This window comes from Pseudopipra pipra, chromosome 4 (assembly GCF_036250125.1).
Source record: "Pseudopipra pipra isolate bDixPip1 chromosome 4, bDixPip1.hap1, whole genome shotgun sequence".
Lineage (NCBI taxonomy): Eukaryota > Metazoa > Chordata > Aves > Passeriformes > Pipridae > Pseudopipra > Pseudopipra pipra.
This window is the reverse complement of record NC_087552.1, coordinates 65,850,385-65,875,267: the sequence shown is the minus strand read 5'-3', so window position 1 is coordinate 65,875,267 and position 24,883 is coordinate 65,850,385.

Below are 24,883 nucleotides of genomic sequence, written 5' to 3'. Positions count from 1 at the left end.
AATGACATTCTCACTGCCTGCTCAGTTTGCATTTCCTATAGTATTCTGCAGTCTTCCTTGAGACAGCAAGAAATCGCTAGTCTCGTTAAAATGAAGGCAAATTTATTATTAGTTCTAACAGACATTTATTCATGTGCAAGTGACAGGATAATAGAACTGTTGTTTGACAGCTTGCTGAGAAAATTGTAGCTTTCATCATCTCAGATGATAAATTTTTCCTAAAATAAAATGAACATTCATGGAAGAAATTGGAATTAGGGGTTTAGACAGAGAAAAGAATATGACAACTATTCTACTTGACTGAATCAGTTTCTGTGATCTCACAAGAGGGAAAAATACTTTGGTTCAGAACAAGACAAACTTAGATATCACTTAGCAAGCTAAATATTAGAAGTGGGTAAAATATTTGCAGCATTTAAAAGGAAATGTAGTAAACCCACTTTCAGATTTTTAAAGCTCATTAGTTTATTGAACACAAGCAATTTTATACTTTTTCTGTTGTCCTCATTTTTCAGAAGTCTCAACAAATGTGATTTTCTTTTTTTTTTTGGCAGCTTGATTGCAAAAGCCTATTAAGGCTGCTAAGCAACATCTAATATTTGTTACAGGATTTTTAGTCTTGGATCTGAGGTGGAATACTTTTCTTTTGTAAAAAAAAATTATATAGGTGGATTTAAATATTTTAAATATAGAGAACAAGGAAATTCCAAGACCTCCCAGAGGATTTGAAAAATAAAGTGCTAATCATCATGGGAAGAACAAGATTTTCTTTGTGGAAAGAATATTACTGGAAAATTCTCTTTTCACATGTCAGTCTTGGCATGGGGAATAGAAAACATAAGCATTTTTACAGCTGCCAAAAATGAATTTAAGGCTGAAGTGGTTTGTTCACAGAAAAAAAGTAAAGAAGATTAATTTGACCTTAAGTAAATCATTCCATACAAACATAAATAGTTATTTTGCATATAAATTGAATAAACTATGAAAAATAATAGTTCCTACAAGTACTCCACATCAATATAAATTCAATGTACTCAACTTTCTAATCTTCAAAGATGAGAAAAATAAGACACTTTCTGAAGAGTAGCTCAGGATCCCAAAAAAGAAAAAAAAAAAAAAAAACAAAGAAAGAAAGAAACAAAAAAGACTTTATACCTAGGTTCATGTTAGCAAAATGACCATCTTATGGTAACCTTTATTTTTCCCAGGCTTTATCACCATATGTTAATCTATGGGTAAATAGGAAGCTAAGACATTTCCAAAACTTGTCAGAAATCTAGAATTTCTTTGAGATTTTTTAATACATTTCTGTAATCATCAAACAATTAATCCAAAGAAGAACATTAAGCATTATTTTATTTTAGAACATATATGTTAATCTGCATCAATTAAGCAACGTTTTTTGATGTGTAACATTAGTATTTCTCAAAACTTCAGGCCAAGACTAGGACCCTCAAGTCCATGTTCAGTGCCTGTCTTCTCCTTTTTATGACTTTCTCAGTTCTCTCAGGGATTACATTTTGTCATAGACTCTGTTCTGGAATCATAACTGCTCTGATCCAGAAACCAAGCAGAGCAGGACCCAGGGCATAACGAGGGTGGTGTTTACCCTGCAGACCTATTATACCTACACAAAGATAATCAGACCTTTCAGAAAACACAGTCACTGCTCTTTCATTTTAAAACACGAATAGGAGGCACCTGCTGCTATTTCAGTAATCTGGTAAAGAGTCTAAATGACATTTAGACCTGCTCCATCTAAATGAGATTAAGTTTCCATCATATTCTCCCCATTTGACATCTGGACAAGGCTCAAATGCTCCCAAAGGAGAGAGGTTAGCTGAAACAACACCTCTGTGACATTTTGCAACTGTTGCCGAATTTCAGATTTTTGTTTTGCTTCAGAACTGGAAAGAAGCTGAAATTTCGGGTTGTCATGGAACAAATTCTCAGAATGATGACTGAGAAATTATAGAGACCTTTCTAAGGGAGTGACTTTACCTGTACTTTCAATGCTTTTCTACACTGGGGAAGCAGTTAACAATCCAGGAAAGGGGACGGGAAAAAAAAGACAAAATAGACTTGAAGAAAAATGTCATCCTGAAAAAGTAGGTGAATTCAGAGGTAATGAATTGATGGGACAATTCTCACAGAAAGCAAAAATTATTCCCCCCACTATGCTCTCCCCACACCCCCCTCCCCTCCCCCCCAAACACTGGAATTACCCTTCCTATTTGGGAGTACAAACAGCTCATTCACGTATTAATTTTGTCTTTTTTCCCTATTGGATTTCCTAACTGAGAATGTTCTCCATTTCAAACAGTGGATATTTCTTCAGCCTTTTAATTATTTCTGACTTGCAGATGGTCTATTATAGAGTCCAATTTCAGTAACTGCTAATGTTTAAAATTCAGTGCTAAAATGGATGCTGTTCATCACTCCAAGGGACTCAGTGAAATACTGCATATATTTGTTTGTTTACTTAAAATATGAAAAAAATCCACCCAGCTGTCTTTCAAAATCTATCTTCAAACTGAGGTATTTCAATTTTAGGACATCTCAGTCATTGTTAAATCTCTTTCCAAGGTGTGAGAGGGTATACTTCCTTTTTCTTGCGTTAGACTTGACAATCCAGTCAAAGCCAGCCCTAGAGAGAGCTACTGCTGCAGCTATTGCTGCAGCTACAGATTTAACTATGGATAACTGGCCTCTGTGCAATAAACAGCCTGGAGGCACAAGGTCAGTACTTTCTTCATCCTTGAGTAGGCAGGAGCCTTCACCTTGAATCAACTTGAGAGCTGTCTGCGCTGGTGCCAGGTGACGATACAGCACTGCCATCAGCATCACAGCAGTGCTTTGAGACTCTGCTGAATTCTACACAGAAAGACTGTGAAACACAGCTTCTATCCTAAATAACTTTGGAGGGCAAACAAACAAGTCTAAACACAAAGGGGGAAGGCAGCAGCTGAAGGCTGTGACTGTCCCTGGCTATAAACTTATTCACCCATTAACTGGAGTTCAGCTCAGGCAAGAGATACTTGTGTGCAGAACCGACTTCTCCAGGTGTCATGGCACATCACTCTTGAATGTGCCACTGTCCTAGTTACAAGCTGTGGTAAATCAGAGTGTGGCTTTAAAAGAAGACTGAAAGTTCAAGCAACCAAATGGAGACATGCTCAAAAGTGCAACACACATTTTAATTCTCCAAGTCAAATGACAAACGACTCTCAACAGGAAATGTTATTATAAGTAGGCCACTGTTCAGAAAAGCTTATTCAAATCAACAAGACATGGCTCAAAAAATATTTAACCTCAAAAACTCATAAACAAGTCTGCTCAACTACAATTTATTTTCTTCAAACAGAAACTAGGAAGAGTTTAAGAAAGACACATACAGATAACACTGAAGTAAAGATTGCAACCTCTTTGACTTAGCAATAGATAGAAATATTAGATCAATGCAAATTTCATGTTAATTTGAATTATTTTTTGCTCAAAAATAATATTTGTCTCAGAAACTATCAGTAAGAATAACAAGAGAAGAAAGCAACACAGATAGTAGCAGTGGCCACTTCTAGGAGGAAGGGAGGGAGGTGGAAAAATTCACCACATTCATAAGTCTGAAACAGCACATTTATAATGGAATTTATTTCAAAGTGAAAGATGAAGCTACAACTGGTTGTCTAAGACTTTAAAATTAATTAACTCACATGATGAGCAGCTCCATTTCAGAAAGCAGAGAAATAAAGCAGAAAGAGACATTAAGGGTTTAAAAAAAAGTGCCCTGTGTCCTTACCAGGCTATTTACTGGGAAATAATAAATAACAGAAGTTAAAGTATATTTTACTTCACTTTGATAGCACACCTGAAGCACTATCACCTCAAAATCATGGTTGATTCATCACAGCATTAAAAGAACCTCTCCCTTGCCCAGTTCCTTCCATACATGTGGTTATACCTCATGGAAGCAATTATTTGAGTGGTCCGTTTCTGCCAGTCCAGGTCTCCGATCACAGAAGGTTGCTTTCTGGTGCAAAAAGCACTGTACATCCTTCCCTTTGCTTTCTAGGTATCCACAAAGACTATCCTTAGCTATTTAACCAGAAATACCACCACAATTAAGGATTTGAAGACACAGCACTGACATAACTGCTGGATAAAATCTGGAGAAATCAATAGCAGTCCTGGGAGGAAGCTGCTTGAATTGATACAGTTCCTCAGTATAGGGCAGATTGCATCTTTCTCTTTTTTTCTTTCTTCCCCCTAGGAGAATGAAATACTGGTTTTGAGTTCATATTATCAAAAAATAAGATCTGAACACTCATGCTAAATTCATTGGGGCTGACATTTTGGGTCTGTTAATCTGATCACAAAATTGCCTTTTACACCAGACAATATATAATATTGTTTACTCAGAAAGTAAACCTTTACTCACATTGTTATTCACCAGCCCTTAAATTAGCTAGTACTTGAGATTATATATAAAATATTTTAGATATTTTCAATTTTCATGAAACTTACTGCTATATAGTTGAATTCTGCAAGTTGTATGGGAAGTGTTACAACTGAATGCAATATGACTATCAAAACCAAATCAGTGAAAACCACAAAGATGGGTTATTCTAAAATAATGTTGTAGGCATACGGTATTATTCCAGTTAAGTAAAGATAGATCATTTTTTCACATATTTGCAGTATACCTGCAGAAAACTGGTGATCAATTTTGTTTATGACCTAGAAAACTTTTCATATGGAGTAAGCAAATTACTCATTAAGAATATTCTGGTTAAATAGGTTAGAAGGTAGTTCATAAACGCCTTGAACATTCCTGATGCTTTCTCCTAACAGAGCAGTTACTCTGCTGCCTCATACATGCATTTGTGAGTAGATGCATTTTGGTACAGGCAGGTTCATCTGTCACTCAGTGTCAATATGCCACTTCGCTGATATATGAGCAGCAGCAGAAAACCAACAACATCTGAAGTTTTCTTGCTGAGCCACACACATCAAATGCTGTTTGATAAGAATTATCAGCACAAGGAATAGACAGAAAACAAGACAGACATATACTTACTTCTTTTATTCCAGACCATGACAACTAGACCCTTCTAAAATGTTCGCAAAACAAGGAAGGTATTTTTCCTTGTTAGTTTAACATTCACACCTCTGGCAAACTAGAGGCATTATTCTAGATCTCACATAGTTTGTTTTCCATTTCAGTGAGGGTTTTACACTGAACCTAAAGTCATCCCTCCTGAAAGCTGTTGTAATACCCAGATATCAGGTACATTTACTGTACAGCCACATCCTCGTAAGATCTGTTCTCTACACAAAATCCACAGTTTCTTTCACCTAATGAAGCATAATCATTCCCTCCATTTTCCAGCATACATCTGCATAGTGCAGATAAAAGTCTGAATATCACTTCAATCCCTAAATGTATTAATATAACCTCACAGTTGATATTTGCTAATGAAGGTAAGAGTTGTGTCTTTGTATGTGAAACCATAAAAGAAAACTCAGTAGAAATTCTTCTGAACAACCCTTTCAAGGTTGAATGATCTAGATTATAGAAGATCCTCAAAGCACACAGCCCCCAAGCAGAAGTAACTCCTGTAGCCTCCTGCTACACTGCAGGTCTATCAGATCAGAGCAGGAGAACTGCTGCATCCATATTTTCAGGGTTTCCCTGTCTTGTCCTACAAAAATTGAGGCTGATCCACCTTGTGGAGCAAACCCTATTTCAGAGACAAGGCAACCCTATAAGCAGAATTAACTTGGCTAAATCAAATGTTTACAAGCAGGTATCCTTAACAGTGGAATGAGTAAGTCATAACACCTAACTCATTGCAGCAGTTTTATCACTTTAGAAAGAGCATGTCCCTGGTCTTCTGGAGAAGGGTCTTCCTCATCCTCAGCTCTAGAAGACAACTCTGGAAGTCTAACTAACAGCAGTGTGGCATAGCATGGACAACAGTGCTTGCCTTAAATATCCTAGGCTGGATATGTTTTTCCTTCTTCTAGGTGCAGTGGATCCAGAGATCCTCCCTAGAAGTCTAAGATCATGGAAAACACTGGTCATATGTCTAAAAGCAGTTTCCACAGATATAAAGCTAACTCTGGACAGAACTATTAAAGAAAACTGGGGAAGGGAAAGCAGGGTAACTAGATAGAAAATTAAGTCCGGTTATACATTAGGAACTGGTTAAAAGCCAGAGAAAAGAAAATAACAATTCTGTCATGGGAAAGTACTGCCAGTAAACATAGCTGTGAATAGACATTCAGATCAACATTGGTCTTGTTCAGTTCTGTGAAGTAAACAGAGAAGACACACGAGGCAGGGAAAAATATACGAACCTGATGACAGAGGTCACAGTAGGGTTATGAAGAAAGCCAAAGTAAACATGGCAGTGAAAATGTAAGACAAGGGAATAAAGAGTGGTAAGGAGAAAAAACAAGCCAAATACAGATAATTTCCAACCAACATTTCACATTTCACTGCAAAGACTTGCACACTGTCACTCTGCAGCTCACTGAGGGAGTGAGCTTAGTACATAGCAGTCAAAAATAGGCATTGTTAAGAAGGGAAAAATGAAGTGAAAATGCAATGTCATTTACATAAAATCATGATACTCAACACTTCTTGAATATTATATTCAGTTCACTACTTCAAGTCTAAATTCAAATAAGGTCTAGGGAAAGGGAGATCTTGGCATTGTTGACTCACAGGTCCAGAGTTCCTGTTGGAATACTCTCATTCACAGGAGGCCTATAACAATAGATGATATTTTTTCAGATAAAGACATTCATTAACTTTCTTCACTCACCTTCTTCTCACCTATTAAAATGTGAGAATCCTCTAAACACAGCAGGAATGTAACAAACAATGAAACCAGTGTCAAAGTTGCACGGTAAAACAAGGAAAGACAATGTCTCTGCCTGAACTGGACAAATATTTCAGTATGTTTATTCATAAAACAGAAAATTAAATTTTCTTTGGCTGACTTTGTAGCTACTTTCATTGCATGATCAGGCACATCAATGTGTGGATATAAATGTTTATAGAAAGAATAATTTCAAACAATTTAAGCACTTGAAAGGGGAAAAAAACCCCACAAATATTTCTAATGCAGAAACACGAATGACACACTTTGAGGACTCTGATAATTTGAAAAAGGCATTGGCTGAAGAGAAAAATAAGCAACACTATCTGATAATTCCTTTATCCAGTATCTGGACACTAGGTGAATATTTTAGTTCTGAGATTCTTCTTTAAAGAGATTTTTTCATAAATTACTTCCCATACTTAGGGGAAGCAGGGAGACAGTGAGGAAAACATCAGGAAACTCACTTAACTCAGCTGTCACATCTGGGGAAGGGGAAAAGATATAAACCCAAATAAAACCAATAAAGTCAAAATGACAAAAACCCAATCCTTTGTATTTTACTTAAGTCTGCTCAAAACACACTTGTGACTATATGTTCTTATCCCAGTAGGATGCTGGAATCTACTGAATAGCCCAGTTTTTGCTTAGTGTATCACACACTTGAGTTAATTTCTGTCTTCAAACACACCAGCCTTGTTTCTGGTGGACATGCCAGAGGGAGCAGGCTTCAAGAGCCTGCAGAAATTACCCTACATCCTACCCGTACTCAGGGGTAAGATATTTGATTACTCATTGTGCTGAGAGTAGGAGGGAAAGAACAAGTCAAAATATGTGTATTCACTTGGGAGAAGATGGCTTGGTGTCAACAGTCATCATTCCAGGAGAAGGGCAGCACAGTTCATCCTTCAATAGGGGATGGAATTAAGTCCAGTGACCAAGCTGAATAAAACTTGCTTCACTCTTATTTCCTCTGTCTCCTGTTTAGTATCATTAAACTTTCATAAAACTGTTCTGTCTCACTTCTAAAAAGGTTTTGTTTAACTCTAAACCTGAATTTCATACTTAGAAAACAGACGGGAAAAATATCCCTAAATCAGTATTACTTGTTTTCTTCTTTTTTACCTGATTAATGACTAAGTACAGCTCTTTTCACGACCCTTCTAATCAGCAGCTGCTTTGTGACTCCCATTGCTGGCTTCAAACAAGCCTCATTAACTCCTAATTAATTTCAGATAACATAATCCCTTCCACTTTTTCCTGGATGAGATGGGGGTCATGACAGAGAAACCAACTGTCATTCAACTGCCACCACCTCTCAAAAGCAAAGAGTAGATGGGCTGTGTCAGGGGGCTGCTCTAAGAGTGAGCCTAAGACACGGGTCTGAAGCCTCAAGTGAGGGGAAGCAGGAACTGAACTATGACCATGGACATGTCTGAGCAGTGTAATACCCACGGTTGTTAAACTTTTAGTATGGGAAACAGTGTAGCTTACTGTCCCTCTTTTCTAGCCAAAAAGGAGAGTTAAAGAGAACACACAGATACTCCAGAGACCCTGAAGAACAGCTGTCTCTGCTCTAAAAGGAAAGCTAACCAAAAGCGTTGGCAGAGTTAAAGTGGCTTCCAGCTCACAAGGAAGAGCACATACACTAGATTCTTGTCTCAGTGACTTGAGGAGGTCAGTCACAGAGTAGCTCTCCAGATTAACAAAGCTCTTCTTAAAGAGACAGAAGTGCACTGCTGCATGACCAGTGGGAGAGCAGAGTTGGGTATTTTCTCACTACTGGTGTGTAAATAGATTTGCACTGTTACTTCGCTTAAAATTGAGAAACAAACAAAGTTTTTGACTAATGTGACTGTGGCACTTACTGAGTAGGGTCACTGGAAAACCTCATCAGCCTGCAGTGAGAAGCAAAGTTAGCCATGAAAGCACCAAATTCTTATGATCACTGACTTCCATGTCACCTTGAGCAGCTTTGCATAAACCTCCATTGGGCACAGCTATCTCTGAGTTGGTCTTACCTCTAACTGGCCTAAAATCTTCCCTTTGATTACAATGCAAAAATGTAAATAACCAAAATGTAACAATGTATTTTATTTTTTTTAATTGAAGACATTATATTTTCTAACATTATGGTAGCACAACAAGTGATGTATGTGTTTTCTAATCCCAAATGAAAAGCATACACCTTAAATGATTTTGAGAAGGATGTTTTTGAAGACATTAGTGCTCCACTTAGCAGCTGTTCCCAAGGACAGCATCCCTTACTTTCTAGACTAAACCTTGAGGCTCCCTCATGGCAAAAAGTTAACTCTAATTTTCTCATACTTAGTACCTGACCCATTGTATTAGGTTTAAAAAACCTCTAAAATATGTTTGACACTGAAGATCTCCTGGTCCTGGTCTGGAAAAGGTGGAACAAGTGTATTGGTCTAAATGCATGCTAGATACATGAAGTTCTCAGATCCATTATGTATAATTCTATAATCCATTCTGATGCTGAATTAATCTTATAACACTTTAAAAATAAAAGTAACAATACGAGTGCAGGTCTAATTAAAGGAATCTTAGTTGATTTTTAACTAATCAGTGAAATACATTCAGGAAAATGTACTGTGATTAACTTTCCTCTCTTCCTTTGTGAGCCAGGGGCACAAAAACCTAAAGCAGTGTAAAAACACTACTGTTTTGTTAAACACAGATGTTGACTGTTTGCCTAGAAGGAAGCTTCAAGACAGCAGATCACTTTTACTGAGGACAGCAGGAGAGCAGCCAGATGTTCATCCTAACTATGCATGGGTTTTCAATGGATTTGTATCAAATATGAGAAACCTGAAGTGCCATGCTGTAAGCAAAATTTCAGTTATGAGAGCTGCTAAGTCTCTCTGTAAAAATGATGTGTTTATTTACAGCAAGTCTTAAAATATTCTCTTCTACACTCTTTCAACATTAAAAAAAGTTGCCTGAGATACAGTGGTATAAAGAGCCTTACACTTCAAAAGTATAAATGAAAAATAACCCAACAAAAATCCTCAAGAACAAAGAATCAGGTCTCAGTGCTGGATAGTGATGTTTAAATTAATCCACTGTAATCTTAAACAGAAAATGTATAGGAAACGCCCTTTAAAGTAGCTCTGAAGTTTTCCAGCCTTTCATCCATGAGAACTCATCCTGTGTCAAAATGCACAATTCTAATCACCCAACTCCTGATATGTTTGATGCGTTTTAGATTGAAATCACATAATCATGGAATAGTTTGGGTTGGAAGGGACCTGTAAAGGTCATCTAGACCAATCCTCCCTGCAATGAGCAGTGAATCTCATAAGTACAAACCATGCTCTTTAAAAGCAGAGCAAATGACTCTGCAGAACTAAAACAATAAAACTTTTCATAAAAAATAAAGCTATGGCACACAAGAACCTTAAGCACTCACCCTCCCACATTCCAAACTTCAATGAAAACTAGTAATACAGTCTACGAGCAACTTCAGAGCTCCAGAAAATAGCCTGGGTCAAAGTCTCTTCTTGCTCTCCTCACAGAAAACCCACACACGCCCATGTACTCACACCCAGTGGAAGGTCAGTGCAGCTTTTCAGGATAAACATCACCTAACTCACTGCATTAAGGCAATAAACAAAGAAGGCTCATGTTTCAGTAAACACTTGCTGGTTACTCCACAACATGCACTTACGTATGTTCTCCTACAGACTCAAGGGGTTTGCTGGTTATTAATAAAAGCATATATGCCCTGAGGCTGCAAAGTTGGGACTTTTTAGGAGGCTTTTTGTGTAAACTTAGCTCTGCAGATCTGTACCTTAAACTGCTCACATAAGCAGTAGAAATCGGTCAAAGGACATAAACTAGAGAGTAGGTCATACAAAATATAGGACATGATGTAGCATACTGATACCTTCTTTCAACAAGAATTTAACCATACTGTGATCTGAAGGACCAGATCACAGACCTAAAAAATTAGGCAGTAATGAGATTATCTTCTGTAAAGCAAACCACAGCAGCAGGAGTGACACCACACCAGCAGCTAACATGCAACTTTGTGATTCTGACATTTAAAACTGATATGGACAACACAGTATAAAAGCCCCTGCACTTTACAGGTCTTTAGTGGGTGAGACATGAGAATTCTGATTAAATCTCAAGGCTTTACTTGAGCACCTTTTTTTTTTACCTGGTTTTAAACTCCATGTCCTCTTACCTACACAATTCAGCTTGGGGTAGTTCTGTTTCTTCTCCCACACGAGAGCAGAAAGAGAGGGAAAACAGTGATCCTTATGCAGGTGGCACGCTTTTTGAAATGTAACAGTGTCCCCAAACACTTCGGCTGACTACTCCCCTCCTAATGAACTCTGACCTCTGAAGGTCAATAGCTGCTTATTAACTGAGACAAGCTTTAAAGAGCTCCCGCTGTGCTCTAGGTAAAAGCTACTGAATTCTCTACACCCAGTCCTCTCTTCTGGTACCAAGTGATGGCATTAACAGAGATTAACAATTATATGCTTGCTTGTACCCCACAGTCACAGCCTGGGCTACGGAGTCAGGCCAGCTCACGACAGCTGCATCGGAATGAAGGGATGTGCTCAGCACTGCCTGTAAAAGCTGCTGCTCTCCAGTGACCTGCACAAACTGTTCTGCCTTCCCCAAGCAGGGCAGGGCAGGGCAGGGCAGGGGCAGCATGAAGCTGGTAACTTGGCCATGTTTCAGCAGACTTTTATTGGGAAGAAAAAAGAGGTTCCTCATTGCAATGTCCCCAAAACTTAAAATTCCTGCACCAAATCGTGAAAGGAGCGTATCATACCAAAAATCAGTATCAGTATTTACAGGAGACCATAACAGCAGTGGGGAGCATTACATCACACCAGCCAAGGACCACAGACTTAGGTAAGGGCTGGATAACCCATTTTTTGGGTGGGCTGGCTGTAACTCCCCTATCACACTAGTGTGGAAAAAAAATCCTAACTCAGTGCATAGCATAGATAGCTGTACATAACCTGCATGCCAGTCCAGTGCATGACAGACATGTCAAGCAGAGCACATGTTATCTGCTTCTCTAAAATTCAGGGTGATAGCCAACCAGGCCTGTGCTTTCAGGAAGGGGAAGACCTGAAAGTGTCTCCAAAGTATTCACCACCTCTTGAAAATGCAGACCAGCAGGGAAGAGGTTCTCATTTCCCTGTATAGCCTGGCCATCTGAACTGTCACCAGTCAGGGGACAGCCAAGGCATACAGCAGCTGGATTGCAATGGGAGTCTGAGCAGCTGACCTTCAAATCTAGCTTCAAGAGGTTTGCATCACCAGTAAGCATATCCCATTTTTCTGCAAGTATCAGCTGCTCTGAGGCCCGAGAGCTGTATTGCACTGTACAGATGCTTCTTATTTTGTTCCTAACATATATGGTGCTGCGATATACAGTCAGAGAGCATACAATATTTCAGTCAGGCCTGGGACCATTTTGATAGCATGCAAGGTGGTAAATAGCATGAGGCAGGCTGGAACGCTAGAGTTTCTAGTACTTTCTCCTCTTGCCTAAAGTACAGGTATGGCCCCAAACTTGGGATTCTCCCATTTCATTCGTTTTTACCTGGCTGCAGGTCTTGCAGACTAAAATTCATCTGGGAAGATTCCTGATATCTAGACAAGAAATTTTACTTAATGTGTTAGGAATTTGGCCCTATATAACCTGACAATGTTACAATTAAAATTGTTAGATAACTAGTTCTTCGTGAAACAGACAAAACACATGACTAAGCCTGACCCTTTCTGTGAGCTCTTCAAAGAAAAGGTGCCTGTGGCACTAAAGCTGCATTATATGGGGAAAACTGTTGTTTAAACATGTCTTAAAATGGCTTTTTGGTAGTCCCTTTGCAAACACGTGTAAGTAGTCCCCCCCCACACGTGTTGTGGGTGGGGAAAGGGATCCAGAGGTGCCATAGATGGGGATTTTCCTTCCTATGATTTGAACCCATTAGCAAAAATTATCACAGAACAAAATCACAGAGCATGTTGAGCTAGAAGGGACCCACAAGGATCATTGAGTCCAACTCCGGGCTCTGCACCCATTCCCAAGAGTCACACCATGTGCCCGAGAGTATCAGCAACGATTCTTGAACTCTGTCAGGCTTGGTGCTGTGACCACTGGGGAGCCTGTTCCAGCATCCAGCAACCCTCTGGATGAAGACCCTCTTTCTAATATCCAGCCTAAATCTCCCCAGACACAACTTCAGGCCATTCCCTTGGGTCCTGTCACTTGTCCTCACAGAGAAGAGATCAGTGCCTGCCCCTCCTCTTCACCTTGAGGAAGGTGAAACTGCAATGAGTCTCCACAGTCTCCTCCAGGCTGAACAGACCAAGTGCCCTCAGCCACTCCTCATACAGCTTCCCCTCAAGGTCCTTCACAGTCTTTGTTGCCCTCCTTTGGACACTCTCTAATGGCTTAATACCATTCTTATATTGTGGTGCCCAAAACTGCCACAATATTCAGGGTGAGGCTGCCCCAGTGCAGAGCAGAGCAGAGCAGGACAATCCCCTTCCTCGACCGACTGGCGATGCTTTGCCTGATGCTGTGCATCACAGGCTTGTTGAACTGACTCATAACAGCTTTTATTTATTAGAATTATTTGTTGCATTCAGCCTTCTTTAATTGCAAAACACCAGTTCTAAACCAGATGATCACTCCAGCCTTCCTTTGCCAGAAAATCTTCAGGGAGTCTGTATGTTCTTTGAAGGGTACTGGACATATCACCACAACTAAGCCCTTGATAATGTTGAGCAGAATGGGAGTACATTCTGTATTTTGCAGACAATGCAAATATTTATTGATACAACACTTGCTTCCTTCTCATGCCAGATAAAACCAGCATCATGCTTCTGAATCATATAACATCCTAAGTCCCATGATTCCCCATCTCTGATTCCCCATATCCTTTTCCAGGAACCTTTCAGAACCACCCATCACGTATTTGCTCCCCACTGAATTTAACATCTTACACTTCTCCCTCTAAATTGCAAGGTGCTACACCTGTGTTAGGGCAACCCCTGGTATCAACAAAGGCTGGCAGGTGAAGGGATCAAGAGCAGCCCCAGTGAGAAGGACTCGGGGTGCTGGTGAATGAAAAGCTGGACATGACCCAGCAACGTGCCCTTGCAGCCCAGAAAGCCAATCATATTCTGGGCTGCAGCAAAAGCAGTGTGGCCATCAGGTTGAGAGAGGTGATTCTGCTTCTCCACTCTGGTGAGAATCCACCTGGAGTGCTGCATCCAACTCTAGAGTCCTCAGCACAAGAAAGGTCCACAGGAGGCCACAGAAATGATGCGAGGGTTGCATAAGAAATACTTGGACAATGCCCTCAGGCACATGGTATCACCCTTGGTGTGGTTCTGTGCAGGGCCAGGAGTTGGACTTCAATGGTCTGTGTGGGTCCCTTCCAACGTGGGATATTCTATGATTCTATAATAGATATAAGGAAGAAATTTTTTAGAATGAAACTGGTGATGCACTGGAACAGGTTGCCCAGAGAAGCTGTACATGCCCCATCCCTGGAAACATTCAAGATTGGGTTGTAAGGTGCTTTGAGAAACCTGACCTAGTTGCAGATGTGTCTGCTTATTGCAGGAGGGTTGGACTTGATGGCTTTTAAAGGTTCCTTCCAACCAAACCATTCGGTGATTCTATGATTCTAAATTCTATTCTTATTGCTGATTATATCCCAAGTTTATCAAGACTGAAGGACTAGCTTAGCAATAAAACCAGTCTGCTTGCTTCTAGCTTGGTACTGAAATTGTAGGTAGGCTAACTCCTTATTCTGTTCAAAACACCCTGTAAAAGCTCATTTGATGTCTCTGTTGGGTCAGATATCAGATCAATTTTCTGAGCGTGATTATTCCAAATCATTTGGCTTTTCACTATGTAATTTAATTTACGTGTGTATTTGCGAAAGTGTGATGCAAGGGAGCAGCAAAAGCTCTACTAATCTCAAAATGTGACATCTAATGTGCCTCCTTTATCCACTGGCCAATTACTCATTCACAGAAGGGAACTGGGTTGGACCATGTTGGCAGTTACTCAGCTCTTTGATGATTTTCCAGGATCTTACAGATGGTTTGATTTTTTTCCATTCCAGAATTTTTCTCTTAATTGATTTTAAACTGACAAGCTAATAATTTCACAAATTCCCTTTCCTTATTATCTGCTCTTTTCTTACTCTTTCATACTTCACAAGTTTTGTACACTTGCTAAAAGACATGCAGTTACAGCTCTGAGAATGGAAACTTAGAGATCCAGCTGAAGAAGAGATAAAAAGCTGAGATAAAACTCAGTAAGCCTAGACAAATTGGTTTATGATGACAAAAAAAAGGCCAAAGACCCTTGGGCCCCAAAGCCAAATGGCACAGACTGATTCATATCCATGCAGCTGAAAGCCACTCCTGAAATACAACATCCAAGTTGCAAACTGTTGGTAGCCAGCCCTGGCTCAGAACTCTGACATGCTTTGGCCCTTATGAATCCCCACAATCCCATAAGTGGTCACACTCACTTCACTTCAGAACAGGCAGCAGGGTATGGAACCTTTTGGCACACCTTGTTTTATGCTTGTACACTGGAAATCTGTGCTGGGTACCAGGTGTGCAAACATCCTGCTGTCTGCTGTGGATTATCTCCCTATCCCAGCATTTTCTCCTTATGCTTGTCAGACAACTATAGATGCTTTGTATGGCCCGCCTGTAGTCCTGCTTCACTCTTCAGGCTGAAGCCAGACAAGCTGCCTCAGTTAGGGGCTCCATGGCAGATTAATTTCTAGTTTGGGACAATGGCAGAGCTTCTAAAACATGCTCTTCCTGCTCAGAATTAGAGGTGGTTTCTGGGAACATTGTCTGTATACTGAAAAACACAAAATATTGCTTTCCCCCTTTACCACAGGTTGTAGGTCCAGTTTGCAATGACCACCATCTCAGTGGAGTCTGTGGCCCAGCTGGTTGACCAAAAGGTGTTGGACACTGAGGGGCATCCTAGAAATTCCTACCAACAGCGTTCATAGTGCCATTGCCTACTGCACAACCCAAATGGCTCATCAGCATCCTCGTGCCAGACAGAGGGATCACAGCAGGGCTGGGCCCTCCAGTTCCCATACACACTGCCGGGCCTTGTAGGCACAGATGGCCATGCACACTCATCTGCCTCTTCTAATTCCAGAGCTGGAGGTGGCAATTTGGATGATGTGTATTTCCATCAAAACCCTCACAAGCACTTAGCAGCATTCACCCCCTCTGTCCCTAAACAGAGCCCCTGCTCTGTCTGTGCCTTGCCTTCCCACAATGCTGTATGCATAGAATAGATCATATTCATGCTGACAGCTCATACTATTAATTCTTCTTTTTCATGAGTCGTGTTGACCACTGCTGTAAGTGAGGGTCTGTGTTCTTATCCCCTCTTCTCTATTCACATATAACCTGCCACCACCTCTCTACTCATGCTACCCCTACACAAGCACCTGCCAGCCCCCCACCAGGAGTAGTCTCTGTAATTCCTCAACTGAAAGGCTCTGACATAGCTTTAAAAACTTCTCTTTGCAAATAATCTTTTGAAGATCTATTTCATCACCACAAGGGAGGGGAAAACAAAAGCATATTTAGCTATTATTTAAATAGATATCATCCAGGTGTGCATGGGGACAGGTAAGTAAAAAGAAAGTATTCCATCCTTCCCAGTTTCTGTTTCAGCAGCCTGGAGCTTCACTCCCACCTGGCCAGGTATATCCACATTGCCCAGCTTGGCAAGCTGCTCATGGCTCAGGAGATGCCAACACCCACATCCCTCACCAAACTGCTCTGTCTCCCAGAACATCCAGTTCTCTTTGACCAGGACCTGGTCACATCACAAAGGTGGTCTGTGCCAGTATGAATAGTATTTTCTCCATGGCTCCATGGAAGCTGTTCCAGGAGCAACTTCCCTCCTGTTAATCCCCAGGGATCCTTTCAGTTAGGGAGACAAGCATAGAAACCATGTCTCCCTATAGCTCTGCTCAGGATTCTGCTGCCATGCCAGGTGGCAGGGTCAGTGCTGGTGACAGGATCAACCCAATGGAACATCATCTTTCTCCTTGGCCCATCATGCAAACATTTTCGTAAACATTCTGGGATCCAAAATGGTTTCTTTAGAGTTTCTCCCTCATGGAATAGAGTCCTGGAACACAGGTAGTGTTCTACTTCTGGCCAAGTAGTCATGAACTAGGTAGAAGACAGACTTGTAGAAGTCTGCAGATATAAGCAAAATCAGCAATTTTCTTCCCATATCTCAAGTACCTCATTGAGCTGTATATTGTACATCCTGGTCCAAGAGGTCCACCAGTACTCAGATCTGTGTCATGGGCTTATGTTATTTAATAGTACAGGTATTGCCTGTGTCTAACTCGTCGTTCAACAAGACAGTACACCAAGCAGCAGCCCATCAATTAAGATGCAGACTCAGTCTTTCTGGCAAAAAAAGCTTCCTTCCAGAAACCATGAATTATCTCTTGCAGAACAACTTAAACTGAGAATTAGAAAATGTATATGCAATTCTGGACATTAAACCGGATTTATTAATTTAATTAAACCGCTTCACCATTTAGGTAGGGCATGCATATCATATCTAAATAGAGATAACTGCCAAAGCAACACAAGATATTTTCTTACAAAAGGAGTGATAAAACTAGAACAGCTCCTGTTTTAAAAGCTTGAAGCTACCAAGTATATCAGGTCACTGACACAAATACACAAGTAGTGTCTGGTGGAAAGCATCACTTCTAAGAGTCCATGGTGTAAGTAGAAAAGCAAATCATGAAAATACCAACAATTAGCCTCTTTTCTTGGTTTCTAATCTGATGAAAAATTTAAGTGTCACACCATGGTAGTGATAAAAATTGAATATGAATTTGGATATGAATTGAATATACATTTGGGCCACTGACCTCAGGTCTCTAACAGTAGAGAAGACTGTTTGCACTGTTATTCACCACAAGAATCATGGTCATTGTCGTAGGCAAAACCAGGCAGAAAGACTGCCTCTGAAGTCCATCACTGCAGCACAGATTCCCCAGGAGCATCATCTACGAGTCCAGCCCTAGCTGAGCTAAGTGAACTGTTGGAAGGTTTTGAATTGTAATAACTTGAGTTAAAGGTAATACAAAGGTCTTGACTATTAATCCTGGAGGTGTTTACTGTCAGTAGCATAGAACATACATCAACCACATAACCCATATGGGCCAGGTTCATGATTTTTTTTCACTTTTCCTTCATTATTTTACTACAGCTTGAAGACTGCCATTGCATCAAACTACTGCCCAATATCAGCAATACATAAGGCTTATGTATTGCTGCTGCTGTTTTTATCTTAGAACTGATTTTTTTTGTCATGGAAATTTTTGGATGGATGTCAAAATCAAGGAACCTTCCTACCTGGGAAACCCTTGCAATAAATGATAACCGTAGTCATTACACCCCGTGGCATAAGCCATCACAGAGCAAGTGTGACATGCCATACCTGCTAAGAGCTGTGCTGTCAGACACAAGGTGTCTGAGGGACTCCTTTGCCAAAACTTTCTCAACAACAGTTTTTCAAATACTGCCTTTAGCTCAGGGTGCACATTCCTAGCATAGCTGATCCCACAGAACGCTGAGATACTGGGATATCTTTGTCAACGGCTAACTGAATTAAAAACTTAATGATAGAACTACTTTCACCAGGGAGCGAATATCAAGCATTTACTATCATTTCCGTTACAGACCTCATCAAATGTGCATGCATCTAGAATATGCTTTCCATTGAACTAAGGCTGAAATGTGGTCAGTTTTGCCGGAATTTCCACAGAAAATTCCAGCTAGGGTGATGTTTTAACCCACAGTTACCAGAGTTGCATCACCTGGCCAGCAAGCCCCACCCTTCATCCCCACCTCCCAGCTCAGTGGGTTCTGGGTATTATCACTCCAAGTACAAAACCACCTGCAGGAGCTCCATGGGACTCTCTTGACAAAGCAGGCAGACAACCCCCAAACCCATAACTGTAACAAAAGCAGGGACTGCTGGTGCATGTCCCTGATTTATCTAGAGAGGTGCAAACTTTTCTGGACCAGGTGATCTGACTTCCAGTTTTCTTCAAAAGAGCTATGCGCCCCTGGAAGAGACAAAACTCCTCCTCCATCTTTTCCTCTTGCATTCATTCTCCTGGGGCAGGACTTGGCCCTGCAGACCCTGACCATCAAACCAAATGCCAGTTGTGTTCCTGGTGCAAGTGGAAAACATCCTGCACCCTGCAATGCAAGTGACAGGACTGGAGAGACAATGCCAGGACTCATAACACTCCCATGAGCTGTGGGGAGCTCTCCCAAACTGGGGAGACCTCAAAATTAGCACCCCACCCCTCCAAGCAGGGAGATCAGCAGCCCTGCCTCAGAGACAGCTCTGACTCCTCAGCAGGGTGCAGCAACCCACCAGCTCAAGGGGTGCACTCAGTGGGTGGCCATTGCCCTGTTGGGCACAGCTTAACCACAGTGTCCACTTGACTGAAAGCCACATCCTCTGCATGTATCAGAAAGGCTGTAGCAACACAGAGGGACCTTCAGCCACCCAGATCTCAGGCTGCAAGGAGTGCCAGAGCCTGGTGCTGGTATTAGACAGCAGCAGAGGCAACAGCTGTTGAGGTGCAACCAGGTGGATGAGCTACTCAGCCTGATGGAGAAGCTAAGTGAGAAGATACAAAGGTTGAGAAGTATCAGACTCTGAGGAGGAGATTGGTGGGGCCATGCTCTGGCCTCCCTGAGACAGGAGCCAACCACTGGAGAAAACCCAGAATTAGGGGTGTCCTGTATCCTTCCCTCCATTACAACAGTCTTCTTTCAAAATACACTGTTATTTATCTCCCATCAAAACCATCTCAAGTATAAAATGTGTGATTCCCAGAGAAAATCCAAACCAGATTGTCCTGCAGAGAATCTGGAAGCTTTATCTTTGCTGGGATGCAGAATGGTGCCAAGTTTCTCCCACCCCCTAACACAAAACATGCCAAAAAAATCCACCTGAAAACCAAGCTGCCTTCCTTCATGGGTCTGTACTATCAGTTCATGTAGCATTCCTGAGAGTGGCCAACAACATATGGTCTGGTGGGGAGGGAATGAATACAGAGACGGTTAATCTTTTTAAAAGGCTTGCACAAGTCAGCTGTTGCACTGGCACATTTGGCAGTAAACTACAGACAAAACAAGCCCTGATCTGTAGGTGAAACAGGGCTCTTCTTGAAGAATAGGCCTCCCAGGGCCTGTCGTCACCTAGTGATGTTCAAAACTGATCAGTCTAGCACAGAAGGACAGACTAATGACAAGCACTTGGCCTTCACTAAAGCTTTTCTAATATGCTCAGGATACCTAAAGCCATGTGAATTTTTCCATCAGGATGTGCAATGAAAGCTATATGAATGCAAATTTTCAATTCAAAAGAATTACACCTCAGGAAGGGCGGATATTCCTTCTGCCTTATAAGACAAGAATCAGTGGATTCTTCATACCACTAAAATACTTTAAAACATTTGGGTAGATGAAAAAAGTCTTCAAACATGTTTTTCACAGTTGGCTTCTGTTTCTGGTAACAGAAACAGACAAACTGGTGCAGTAGGAAACAAAGACCATTCTGATACCTACTGTTTTTGGTTACATGTGTAGTTTGCTTATTAATGTAAGTCTTAAAGTCTTTCTCCTTCAGGATACCAGAGTCAGTAAAAGCCAAACACTAGAGTTAAAATCAGTTTCTCATTTATCTCTTCCAAAAGGGCTTTTAATGTTTATTATTTTAGCCTTTAGAATAATCTTAATCATTTTGAGAGAGGGAGAGGGTACAAGACTGTTCTTTTTGTTTAGACATACCAGTCTTCCCTTGGATCAGCTTCCCAAGCTCAAGTTCTAGTTAAAGTTTTGCCTTCCTACAGTAGGAGACCTTTAGCCCCAGATGTATTCACTCCATAAAGGCAGTTATACCTGGATTGTTCCCCAAGACTGGTTATAACCATAGACGACTCCCCAGTATTTCCCACAAGACCACTTTTTCCAGTCACTGGAACATTTTTATAGTTCCTTTCTGATCTACTCAAAGTTCTGACATGCCTGCAGAGCAGCAAGAACCCCAGAGTTCATTAATTACTACTACTTTCTACTTCACAAGCGGATCTTGGAAGTATTTGAATACTCATCCTCATCTGTTTAAATTGATTCCTAAAGTAAAGCCCAGTGTAGAAAAATATAACAGGAGTTTTAAAGAACATTCTTTACCTTTTGATCTGCCATTTTGTCTTCAGAGGGACACTTTTTCAGCACTTCTACTTAGGCAATTAGTGCTGAGACATCCATAACATTTAAGAAGTTTTACCTAATGTTGCAAAGCTTATGGGCAGCAGGAATAGAACTAGAATCTCCTGAGTAGCATTGCATCCTTTGCATCTCTTACAGAGAGATGCAGGAAATATCCCTATATTTCAGAACCACTTAATGTACAAGCAAATAGTCTTGTTCTCAGTTCCTTATACAATATAAAGGAAATTTGACTTCCTAGTTTCCATTGAGAGAAGCAGCTCCTTTTTAGCCTCATCTATGAATTACTTTTTAGGCTTCAATATTTCCAAGAGAAACAAGGAAAGAACCACTGTGTTGTCAGGGACACAATCCCGTCTTAGACACCAACAGGTAAGACTGGAGTGTCTCTTCTCTGAGAGGACATTATTTTTCTTCTCTTGCCTAACAGTCCCAAAACATGGTTGCACAATCAGAGTCAAGGAACACCGTCTGGCAGCCAGGCTTCCTGCTGCTCAAGGGTAAAATCAGAGTGACATAAATAAGTTCTGATTAAAAGTGCTTTAGTAGAAGAAGGAAATACTTAAAGCAATTTGAAAATATCTAAATACTTGAATCACTGTTATGGAAATATAAAATAATTTAGAGCAAACATGTACATTTCAGCCACCTGAATAAATAATTTCAATGCTTCATTCAGTGAAAATAGAAAAGACTCCAAAAGACTGTTAAGAAAGAATTAAGACAAAGTTTCATTCAATGACGCTGTAGAGGTAATAGTCCATAAAAGGAGGTCCAAACACTAAATAGTTTTAAGTATGATTTGAAAGATTTAAGGACAGTTGTTTGTCCCACATACTAATCTATTACGTTTCTTAGTAGCATTAGGACTAGTAAGAAGTATAACTTCATAAGCTTTATTCCAGTTGACTCAAATTTCTGCAATGTCCCTTTGTGCTGTAGAATTATAAATGAGTATTCCTGTTTCATTAGGATGAAGAAAGACCATTCCATGAAATAATGAGGCAGGTTGCTCTGACTACACAAGAAAGGGAGGGATCTTTCTCATAATTTCTAATTTAATTTCAGAATTGTTGGAACATAAAGTTGAAGCAAACAAAGACAATCCTTGGATACTGGCAAGCCATGATAGATAATTGAAATGGATTGGATTTGAAATTCTAATTCTCCTGAATTATTTGCTGCTTATACCTATTCTATTTAAACTTAAGACACTTATCCTTCCTTCATTTCTTCTAGCGAATCAGTGTAGACAGCTGCTCTTTATATTCCACTGAACAGCATCAGACATGTACTAAATATGCAGAGCAAGCATTTTGAAGGATTATAGAGGTCAATATATTTTTACTTTTGGAATATGATGCTAAATCATAGCAACAGGCATTAGATTAAGGAAGATGTAGTGAGTATGCCTCATGCATTTCTGGTTAATTCTGGATACGTGTTCATTCAGATAAGTAATGAAAACCAGACAGTATTTCTTAACTTATTTACAGATGCCACAGCTGGACACTTCTTTTGTCTATTAAATTCTTAAATCAAGTAGACTACAAGAGGTAATGATCAAAGCCAACACAAAATCACATACTGTAGTTTAAATGTTTATTAGCTTTGTCATTGGAGCTGTTCAGGGTTCTAATTGTTTTTCAAACAAAAACATACAATAATTGTCCACACATCATGTATATTTGAAGTGATTACCATACTGGTCAGACAGACAGGACATCAATATAAAGCCTAATTGAATAAGACAAATTGCATGTCAGACCTGCTGACCTTTTCAGAATTACCTTTGTAATCTAATGTTCCTACTGGCATTGTCATCTTCATAAAGACTAAAACATACCAGAACTAATGAACAAAAAATCCTACAAACCAAGGAAATCTGCCTTTTGATCTGATGGAATTCAGTTTTGAGACAAAACAGCACAGCATGGAAATAAATATGTGAAAAGCAGAGTTACTATCAATTTTGTAGTCTTAGAGGTCTCATTTATTAGCACCCACATCTTCATATTTACATCTCCAGTTCTGATTAACTAGTTCAAACTATTTAAGAAATCACAACAACACAACAGTGGAAACCTATCAAGAAACCTATGCTTAACTCCATTTCTCTAATTATATTTGAGGAGCCATTTTCACACCAAAATGAACTCCTCTTCTGCTTGATAAGGTCTCAGATTTATCCCCACAAAAAACAGGGCTGTATTTTGGTTTAAGTTTTATGAAAAGACAACAACCTGATCAACTGTTAAAAACAAACAAAAAAATTACTTTGGCCTAAAAGCAAGTTCACTACCCTGGATTTTGGAAAAGCAGACTTTGGCCTTTTCAGGGATCTTTAGGGTTGAGTACCATGGGATAACGCTCTGGGGGAAAGACAACCCAAGGAAGCTGGCTGACATTCAAGGGTCACCTCCTCCATGCTCAGGAGTGATGCACCCTAACAAAGAGCAAGTTGACCAAAAATGCCACGAGGCCCACATGGATGAGCAAGGAGTTCCTGGACCAACTCAAATACAAAAAGGAACCCTAGAGAGGGTGGAAGCAAGGACAGGTATCCTGGAAGGAATACAGAGAAATTATCTGAGCAGCCAGGGATCAAGTCAGGAAAGCTAAAGCCTTGACAGAATTAAATCTGACCAGGGAAATCAAAGGCAATAGGGAAAGTTTCTATAGGTATGATGGTGATAAAAGGAAGACTGTGAAAAGTGTGGGACTCCTCCAGAAGGAAGGCCTGGGTACCTGAGATATGGAGAAGGCCAAGGTACTCGATGACTTTTTTGCCTTAGTCTTCACTGGCAAGTTCTCCAGTCACACCACCCAAATCACAGAAAGCAAAGGCAGGGAGAATATAGAGCTGCCCACTGCAGGAGACCAGGCTCAAAACCATCTAATAAATCTGAGAGTGCACAAGTCCACGGGACCTGATGGGATCCATCTGTGGGCCCCTAAGGGAACTAGAAGAGGAAGTAAGCAAGCCAGGGTAAATATAGCTAAGAAACAGGTCAGCAGTTGTTTTTCACCCAAAATAGATAAGTCCAAACTATTAGTGATTTATATTGAATACATAATTACCAAAAACAAAATGTTGGGAGGAATAAACTCAGTTTCTAAATATTCCAAACAATCTTTGGAGCTGAATAAATCATTATGGAAAGTAGCCCTTAGAGGACTACATCTCTTCTTCCCCATCCCCATCAGTCTTCCAGCCAAACAAAATGTCAGAGATGCCCTCTGACATAAAGCTATATTCTAGTTACAAAACTAAAACAACAAACCACTTCATTTTTAGCAAGATACCAAGTATGCCATCTTGGCGTATACATTAGCCCTCTAATTTGAGGCCTATTGTTTAGATTTCTTCCCAGATGAACTTGAAAAGGAAAGGAATCAGACTTCATCATGTGCGGTTTAAGTGACATTCTTGAACTGAAGTACAGAGAAACAAAGGAATACAATACTACTTTCATCTATTTTGTGAAAGGCTATAAAATCCCCTGAAAATTCATCCTTTTCTTTCAAAGCCTTTGGGCTTTACTGTAATAAGTTACCAAACAGGAAGCAGTTTAACCAGTTTGTAGAGCAGTCTCCCCTTAGACAAGAGATATCCTCTTCTCAGTTTTTATTCAGACATCAAGAAAATTTAT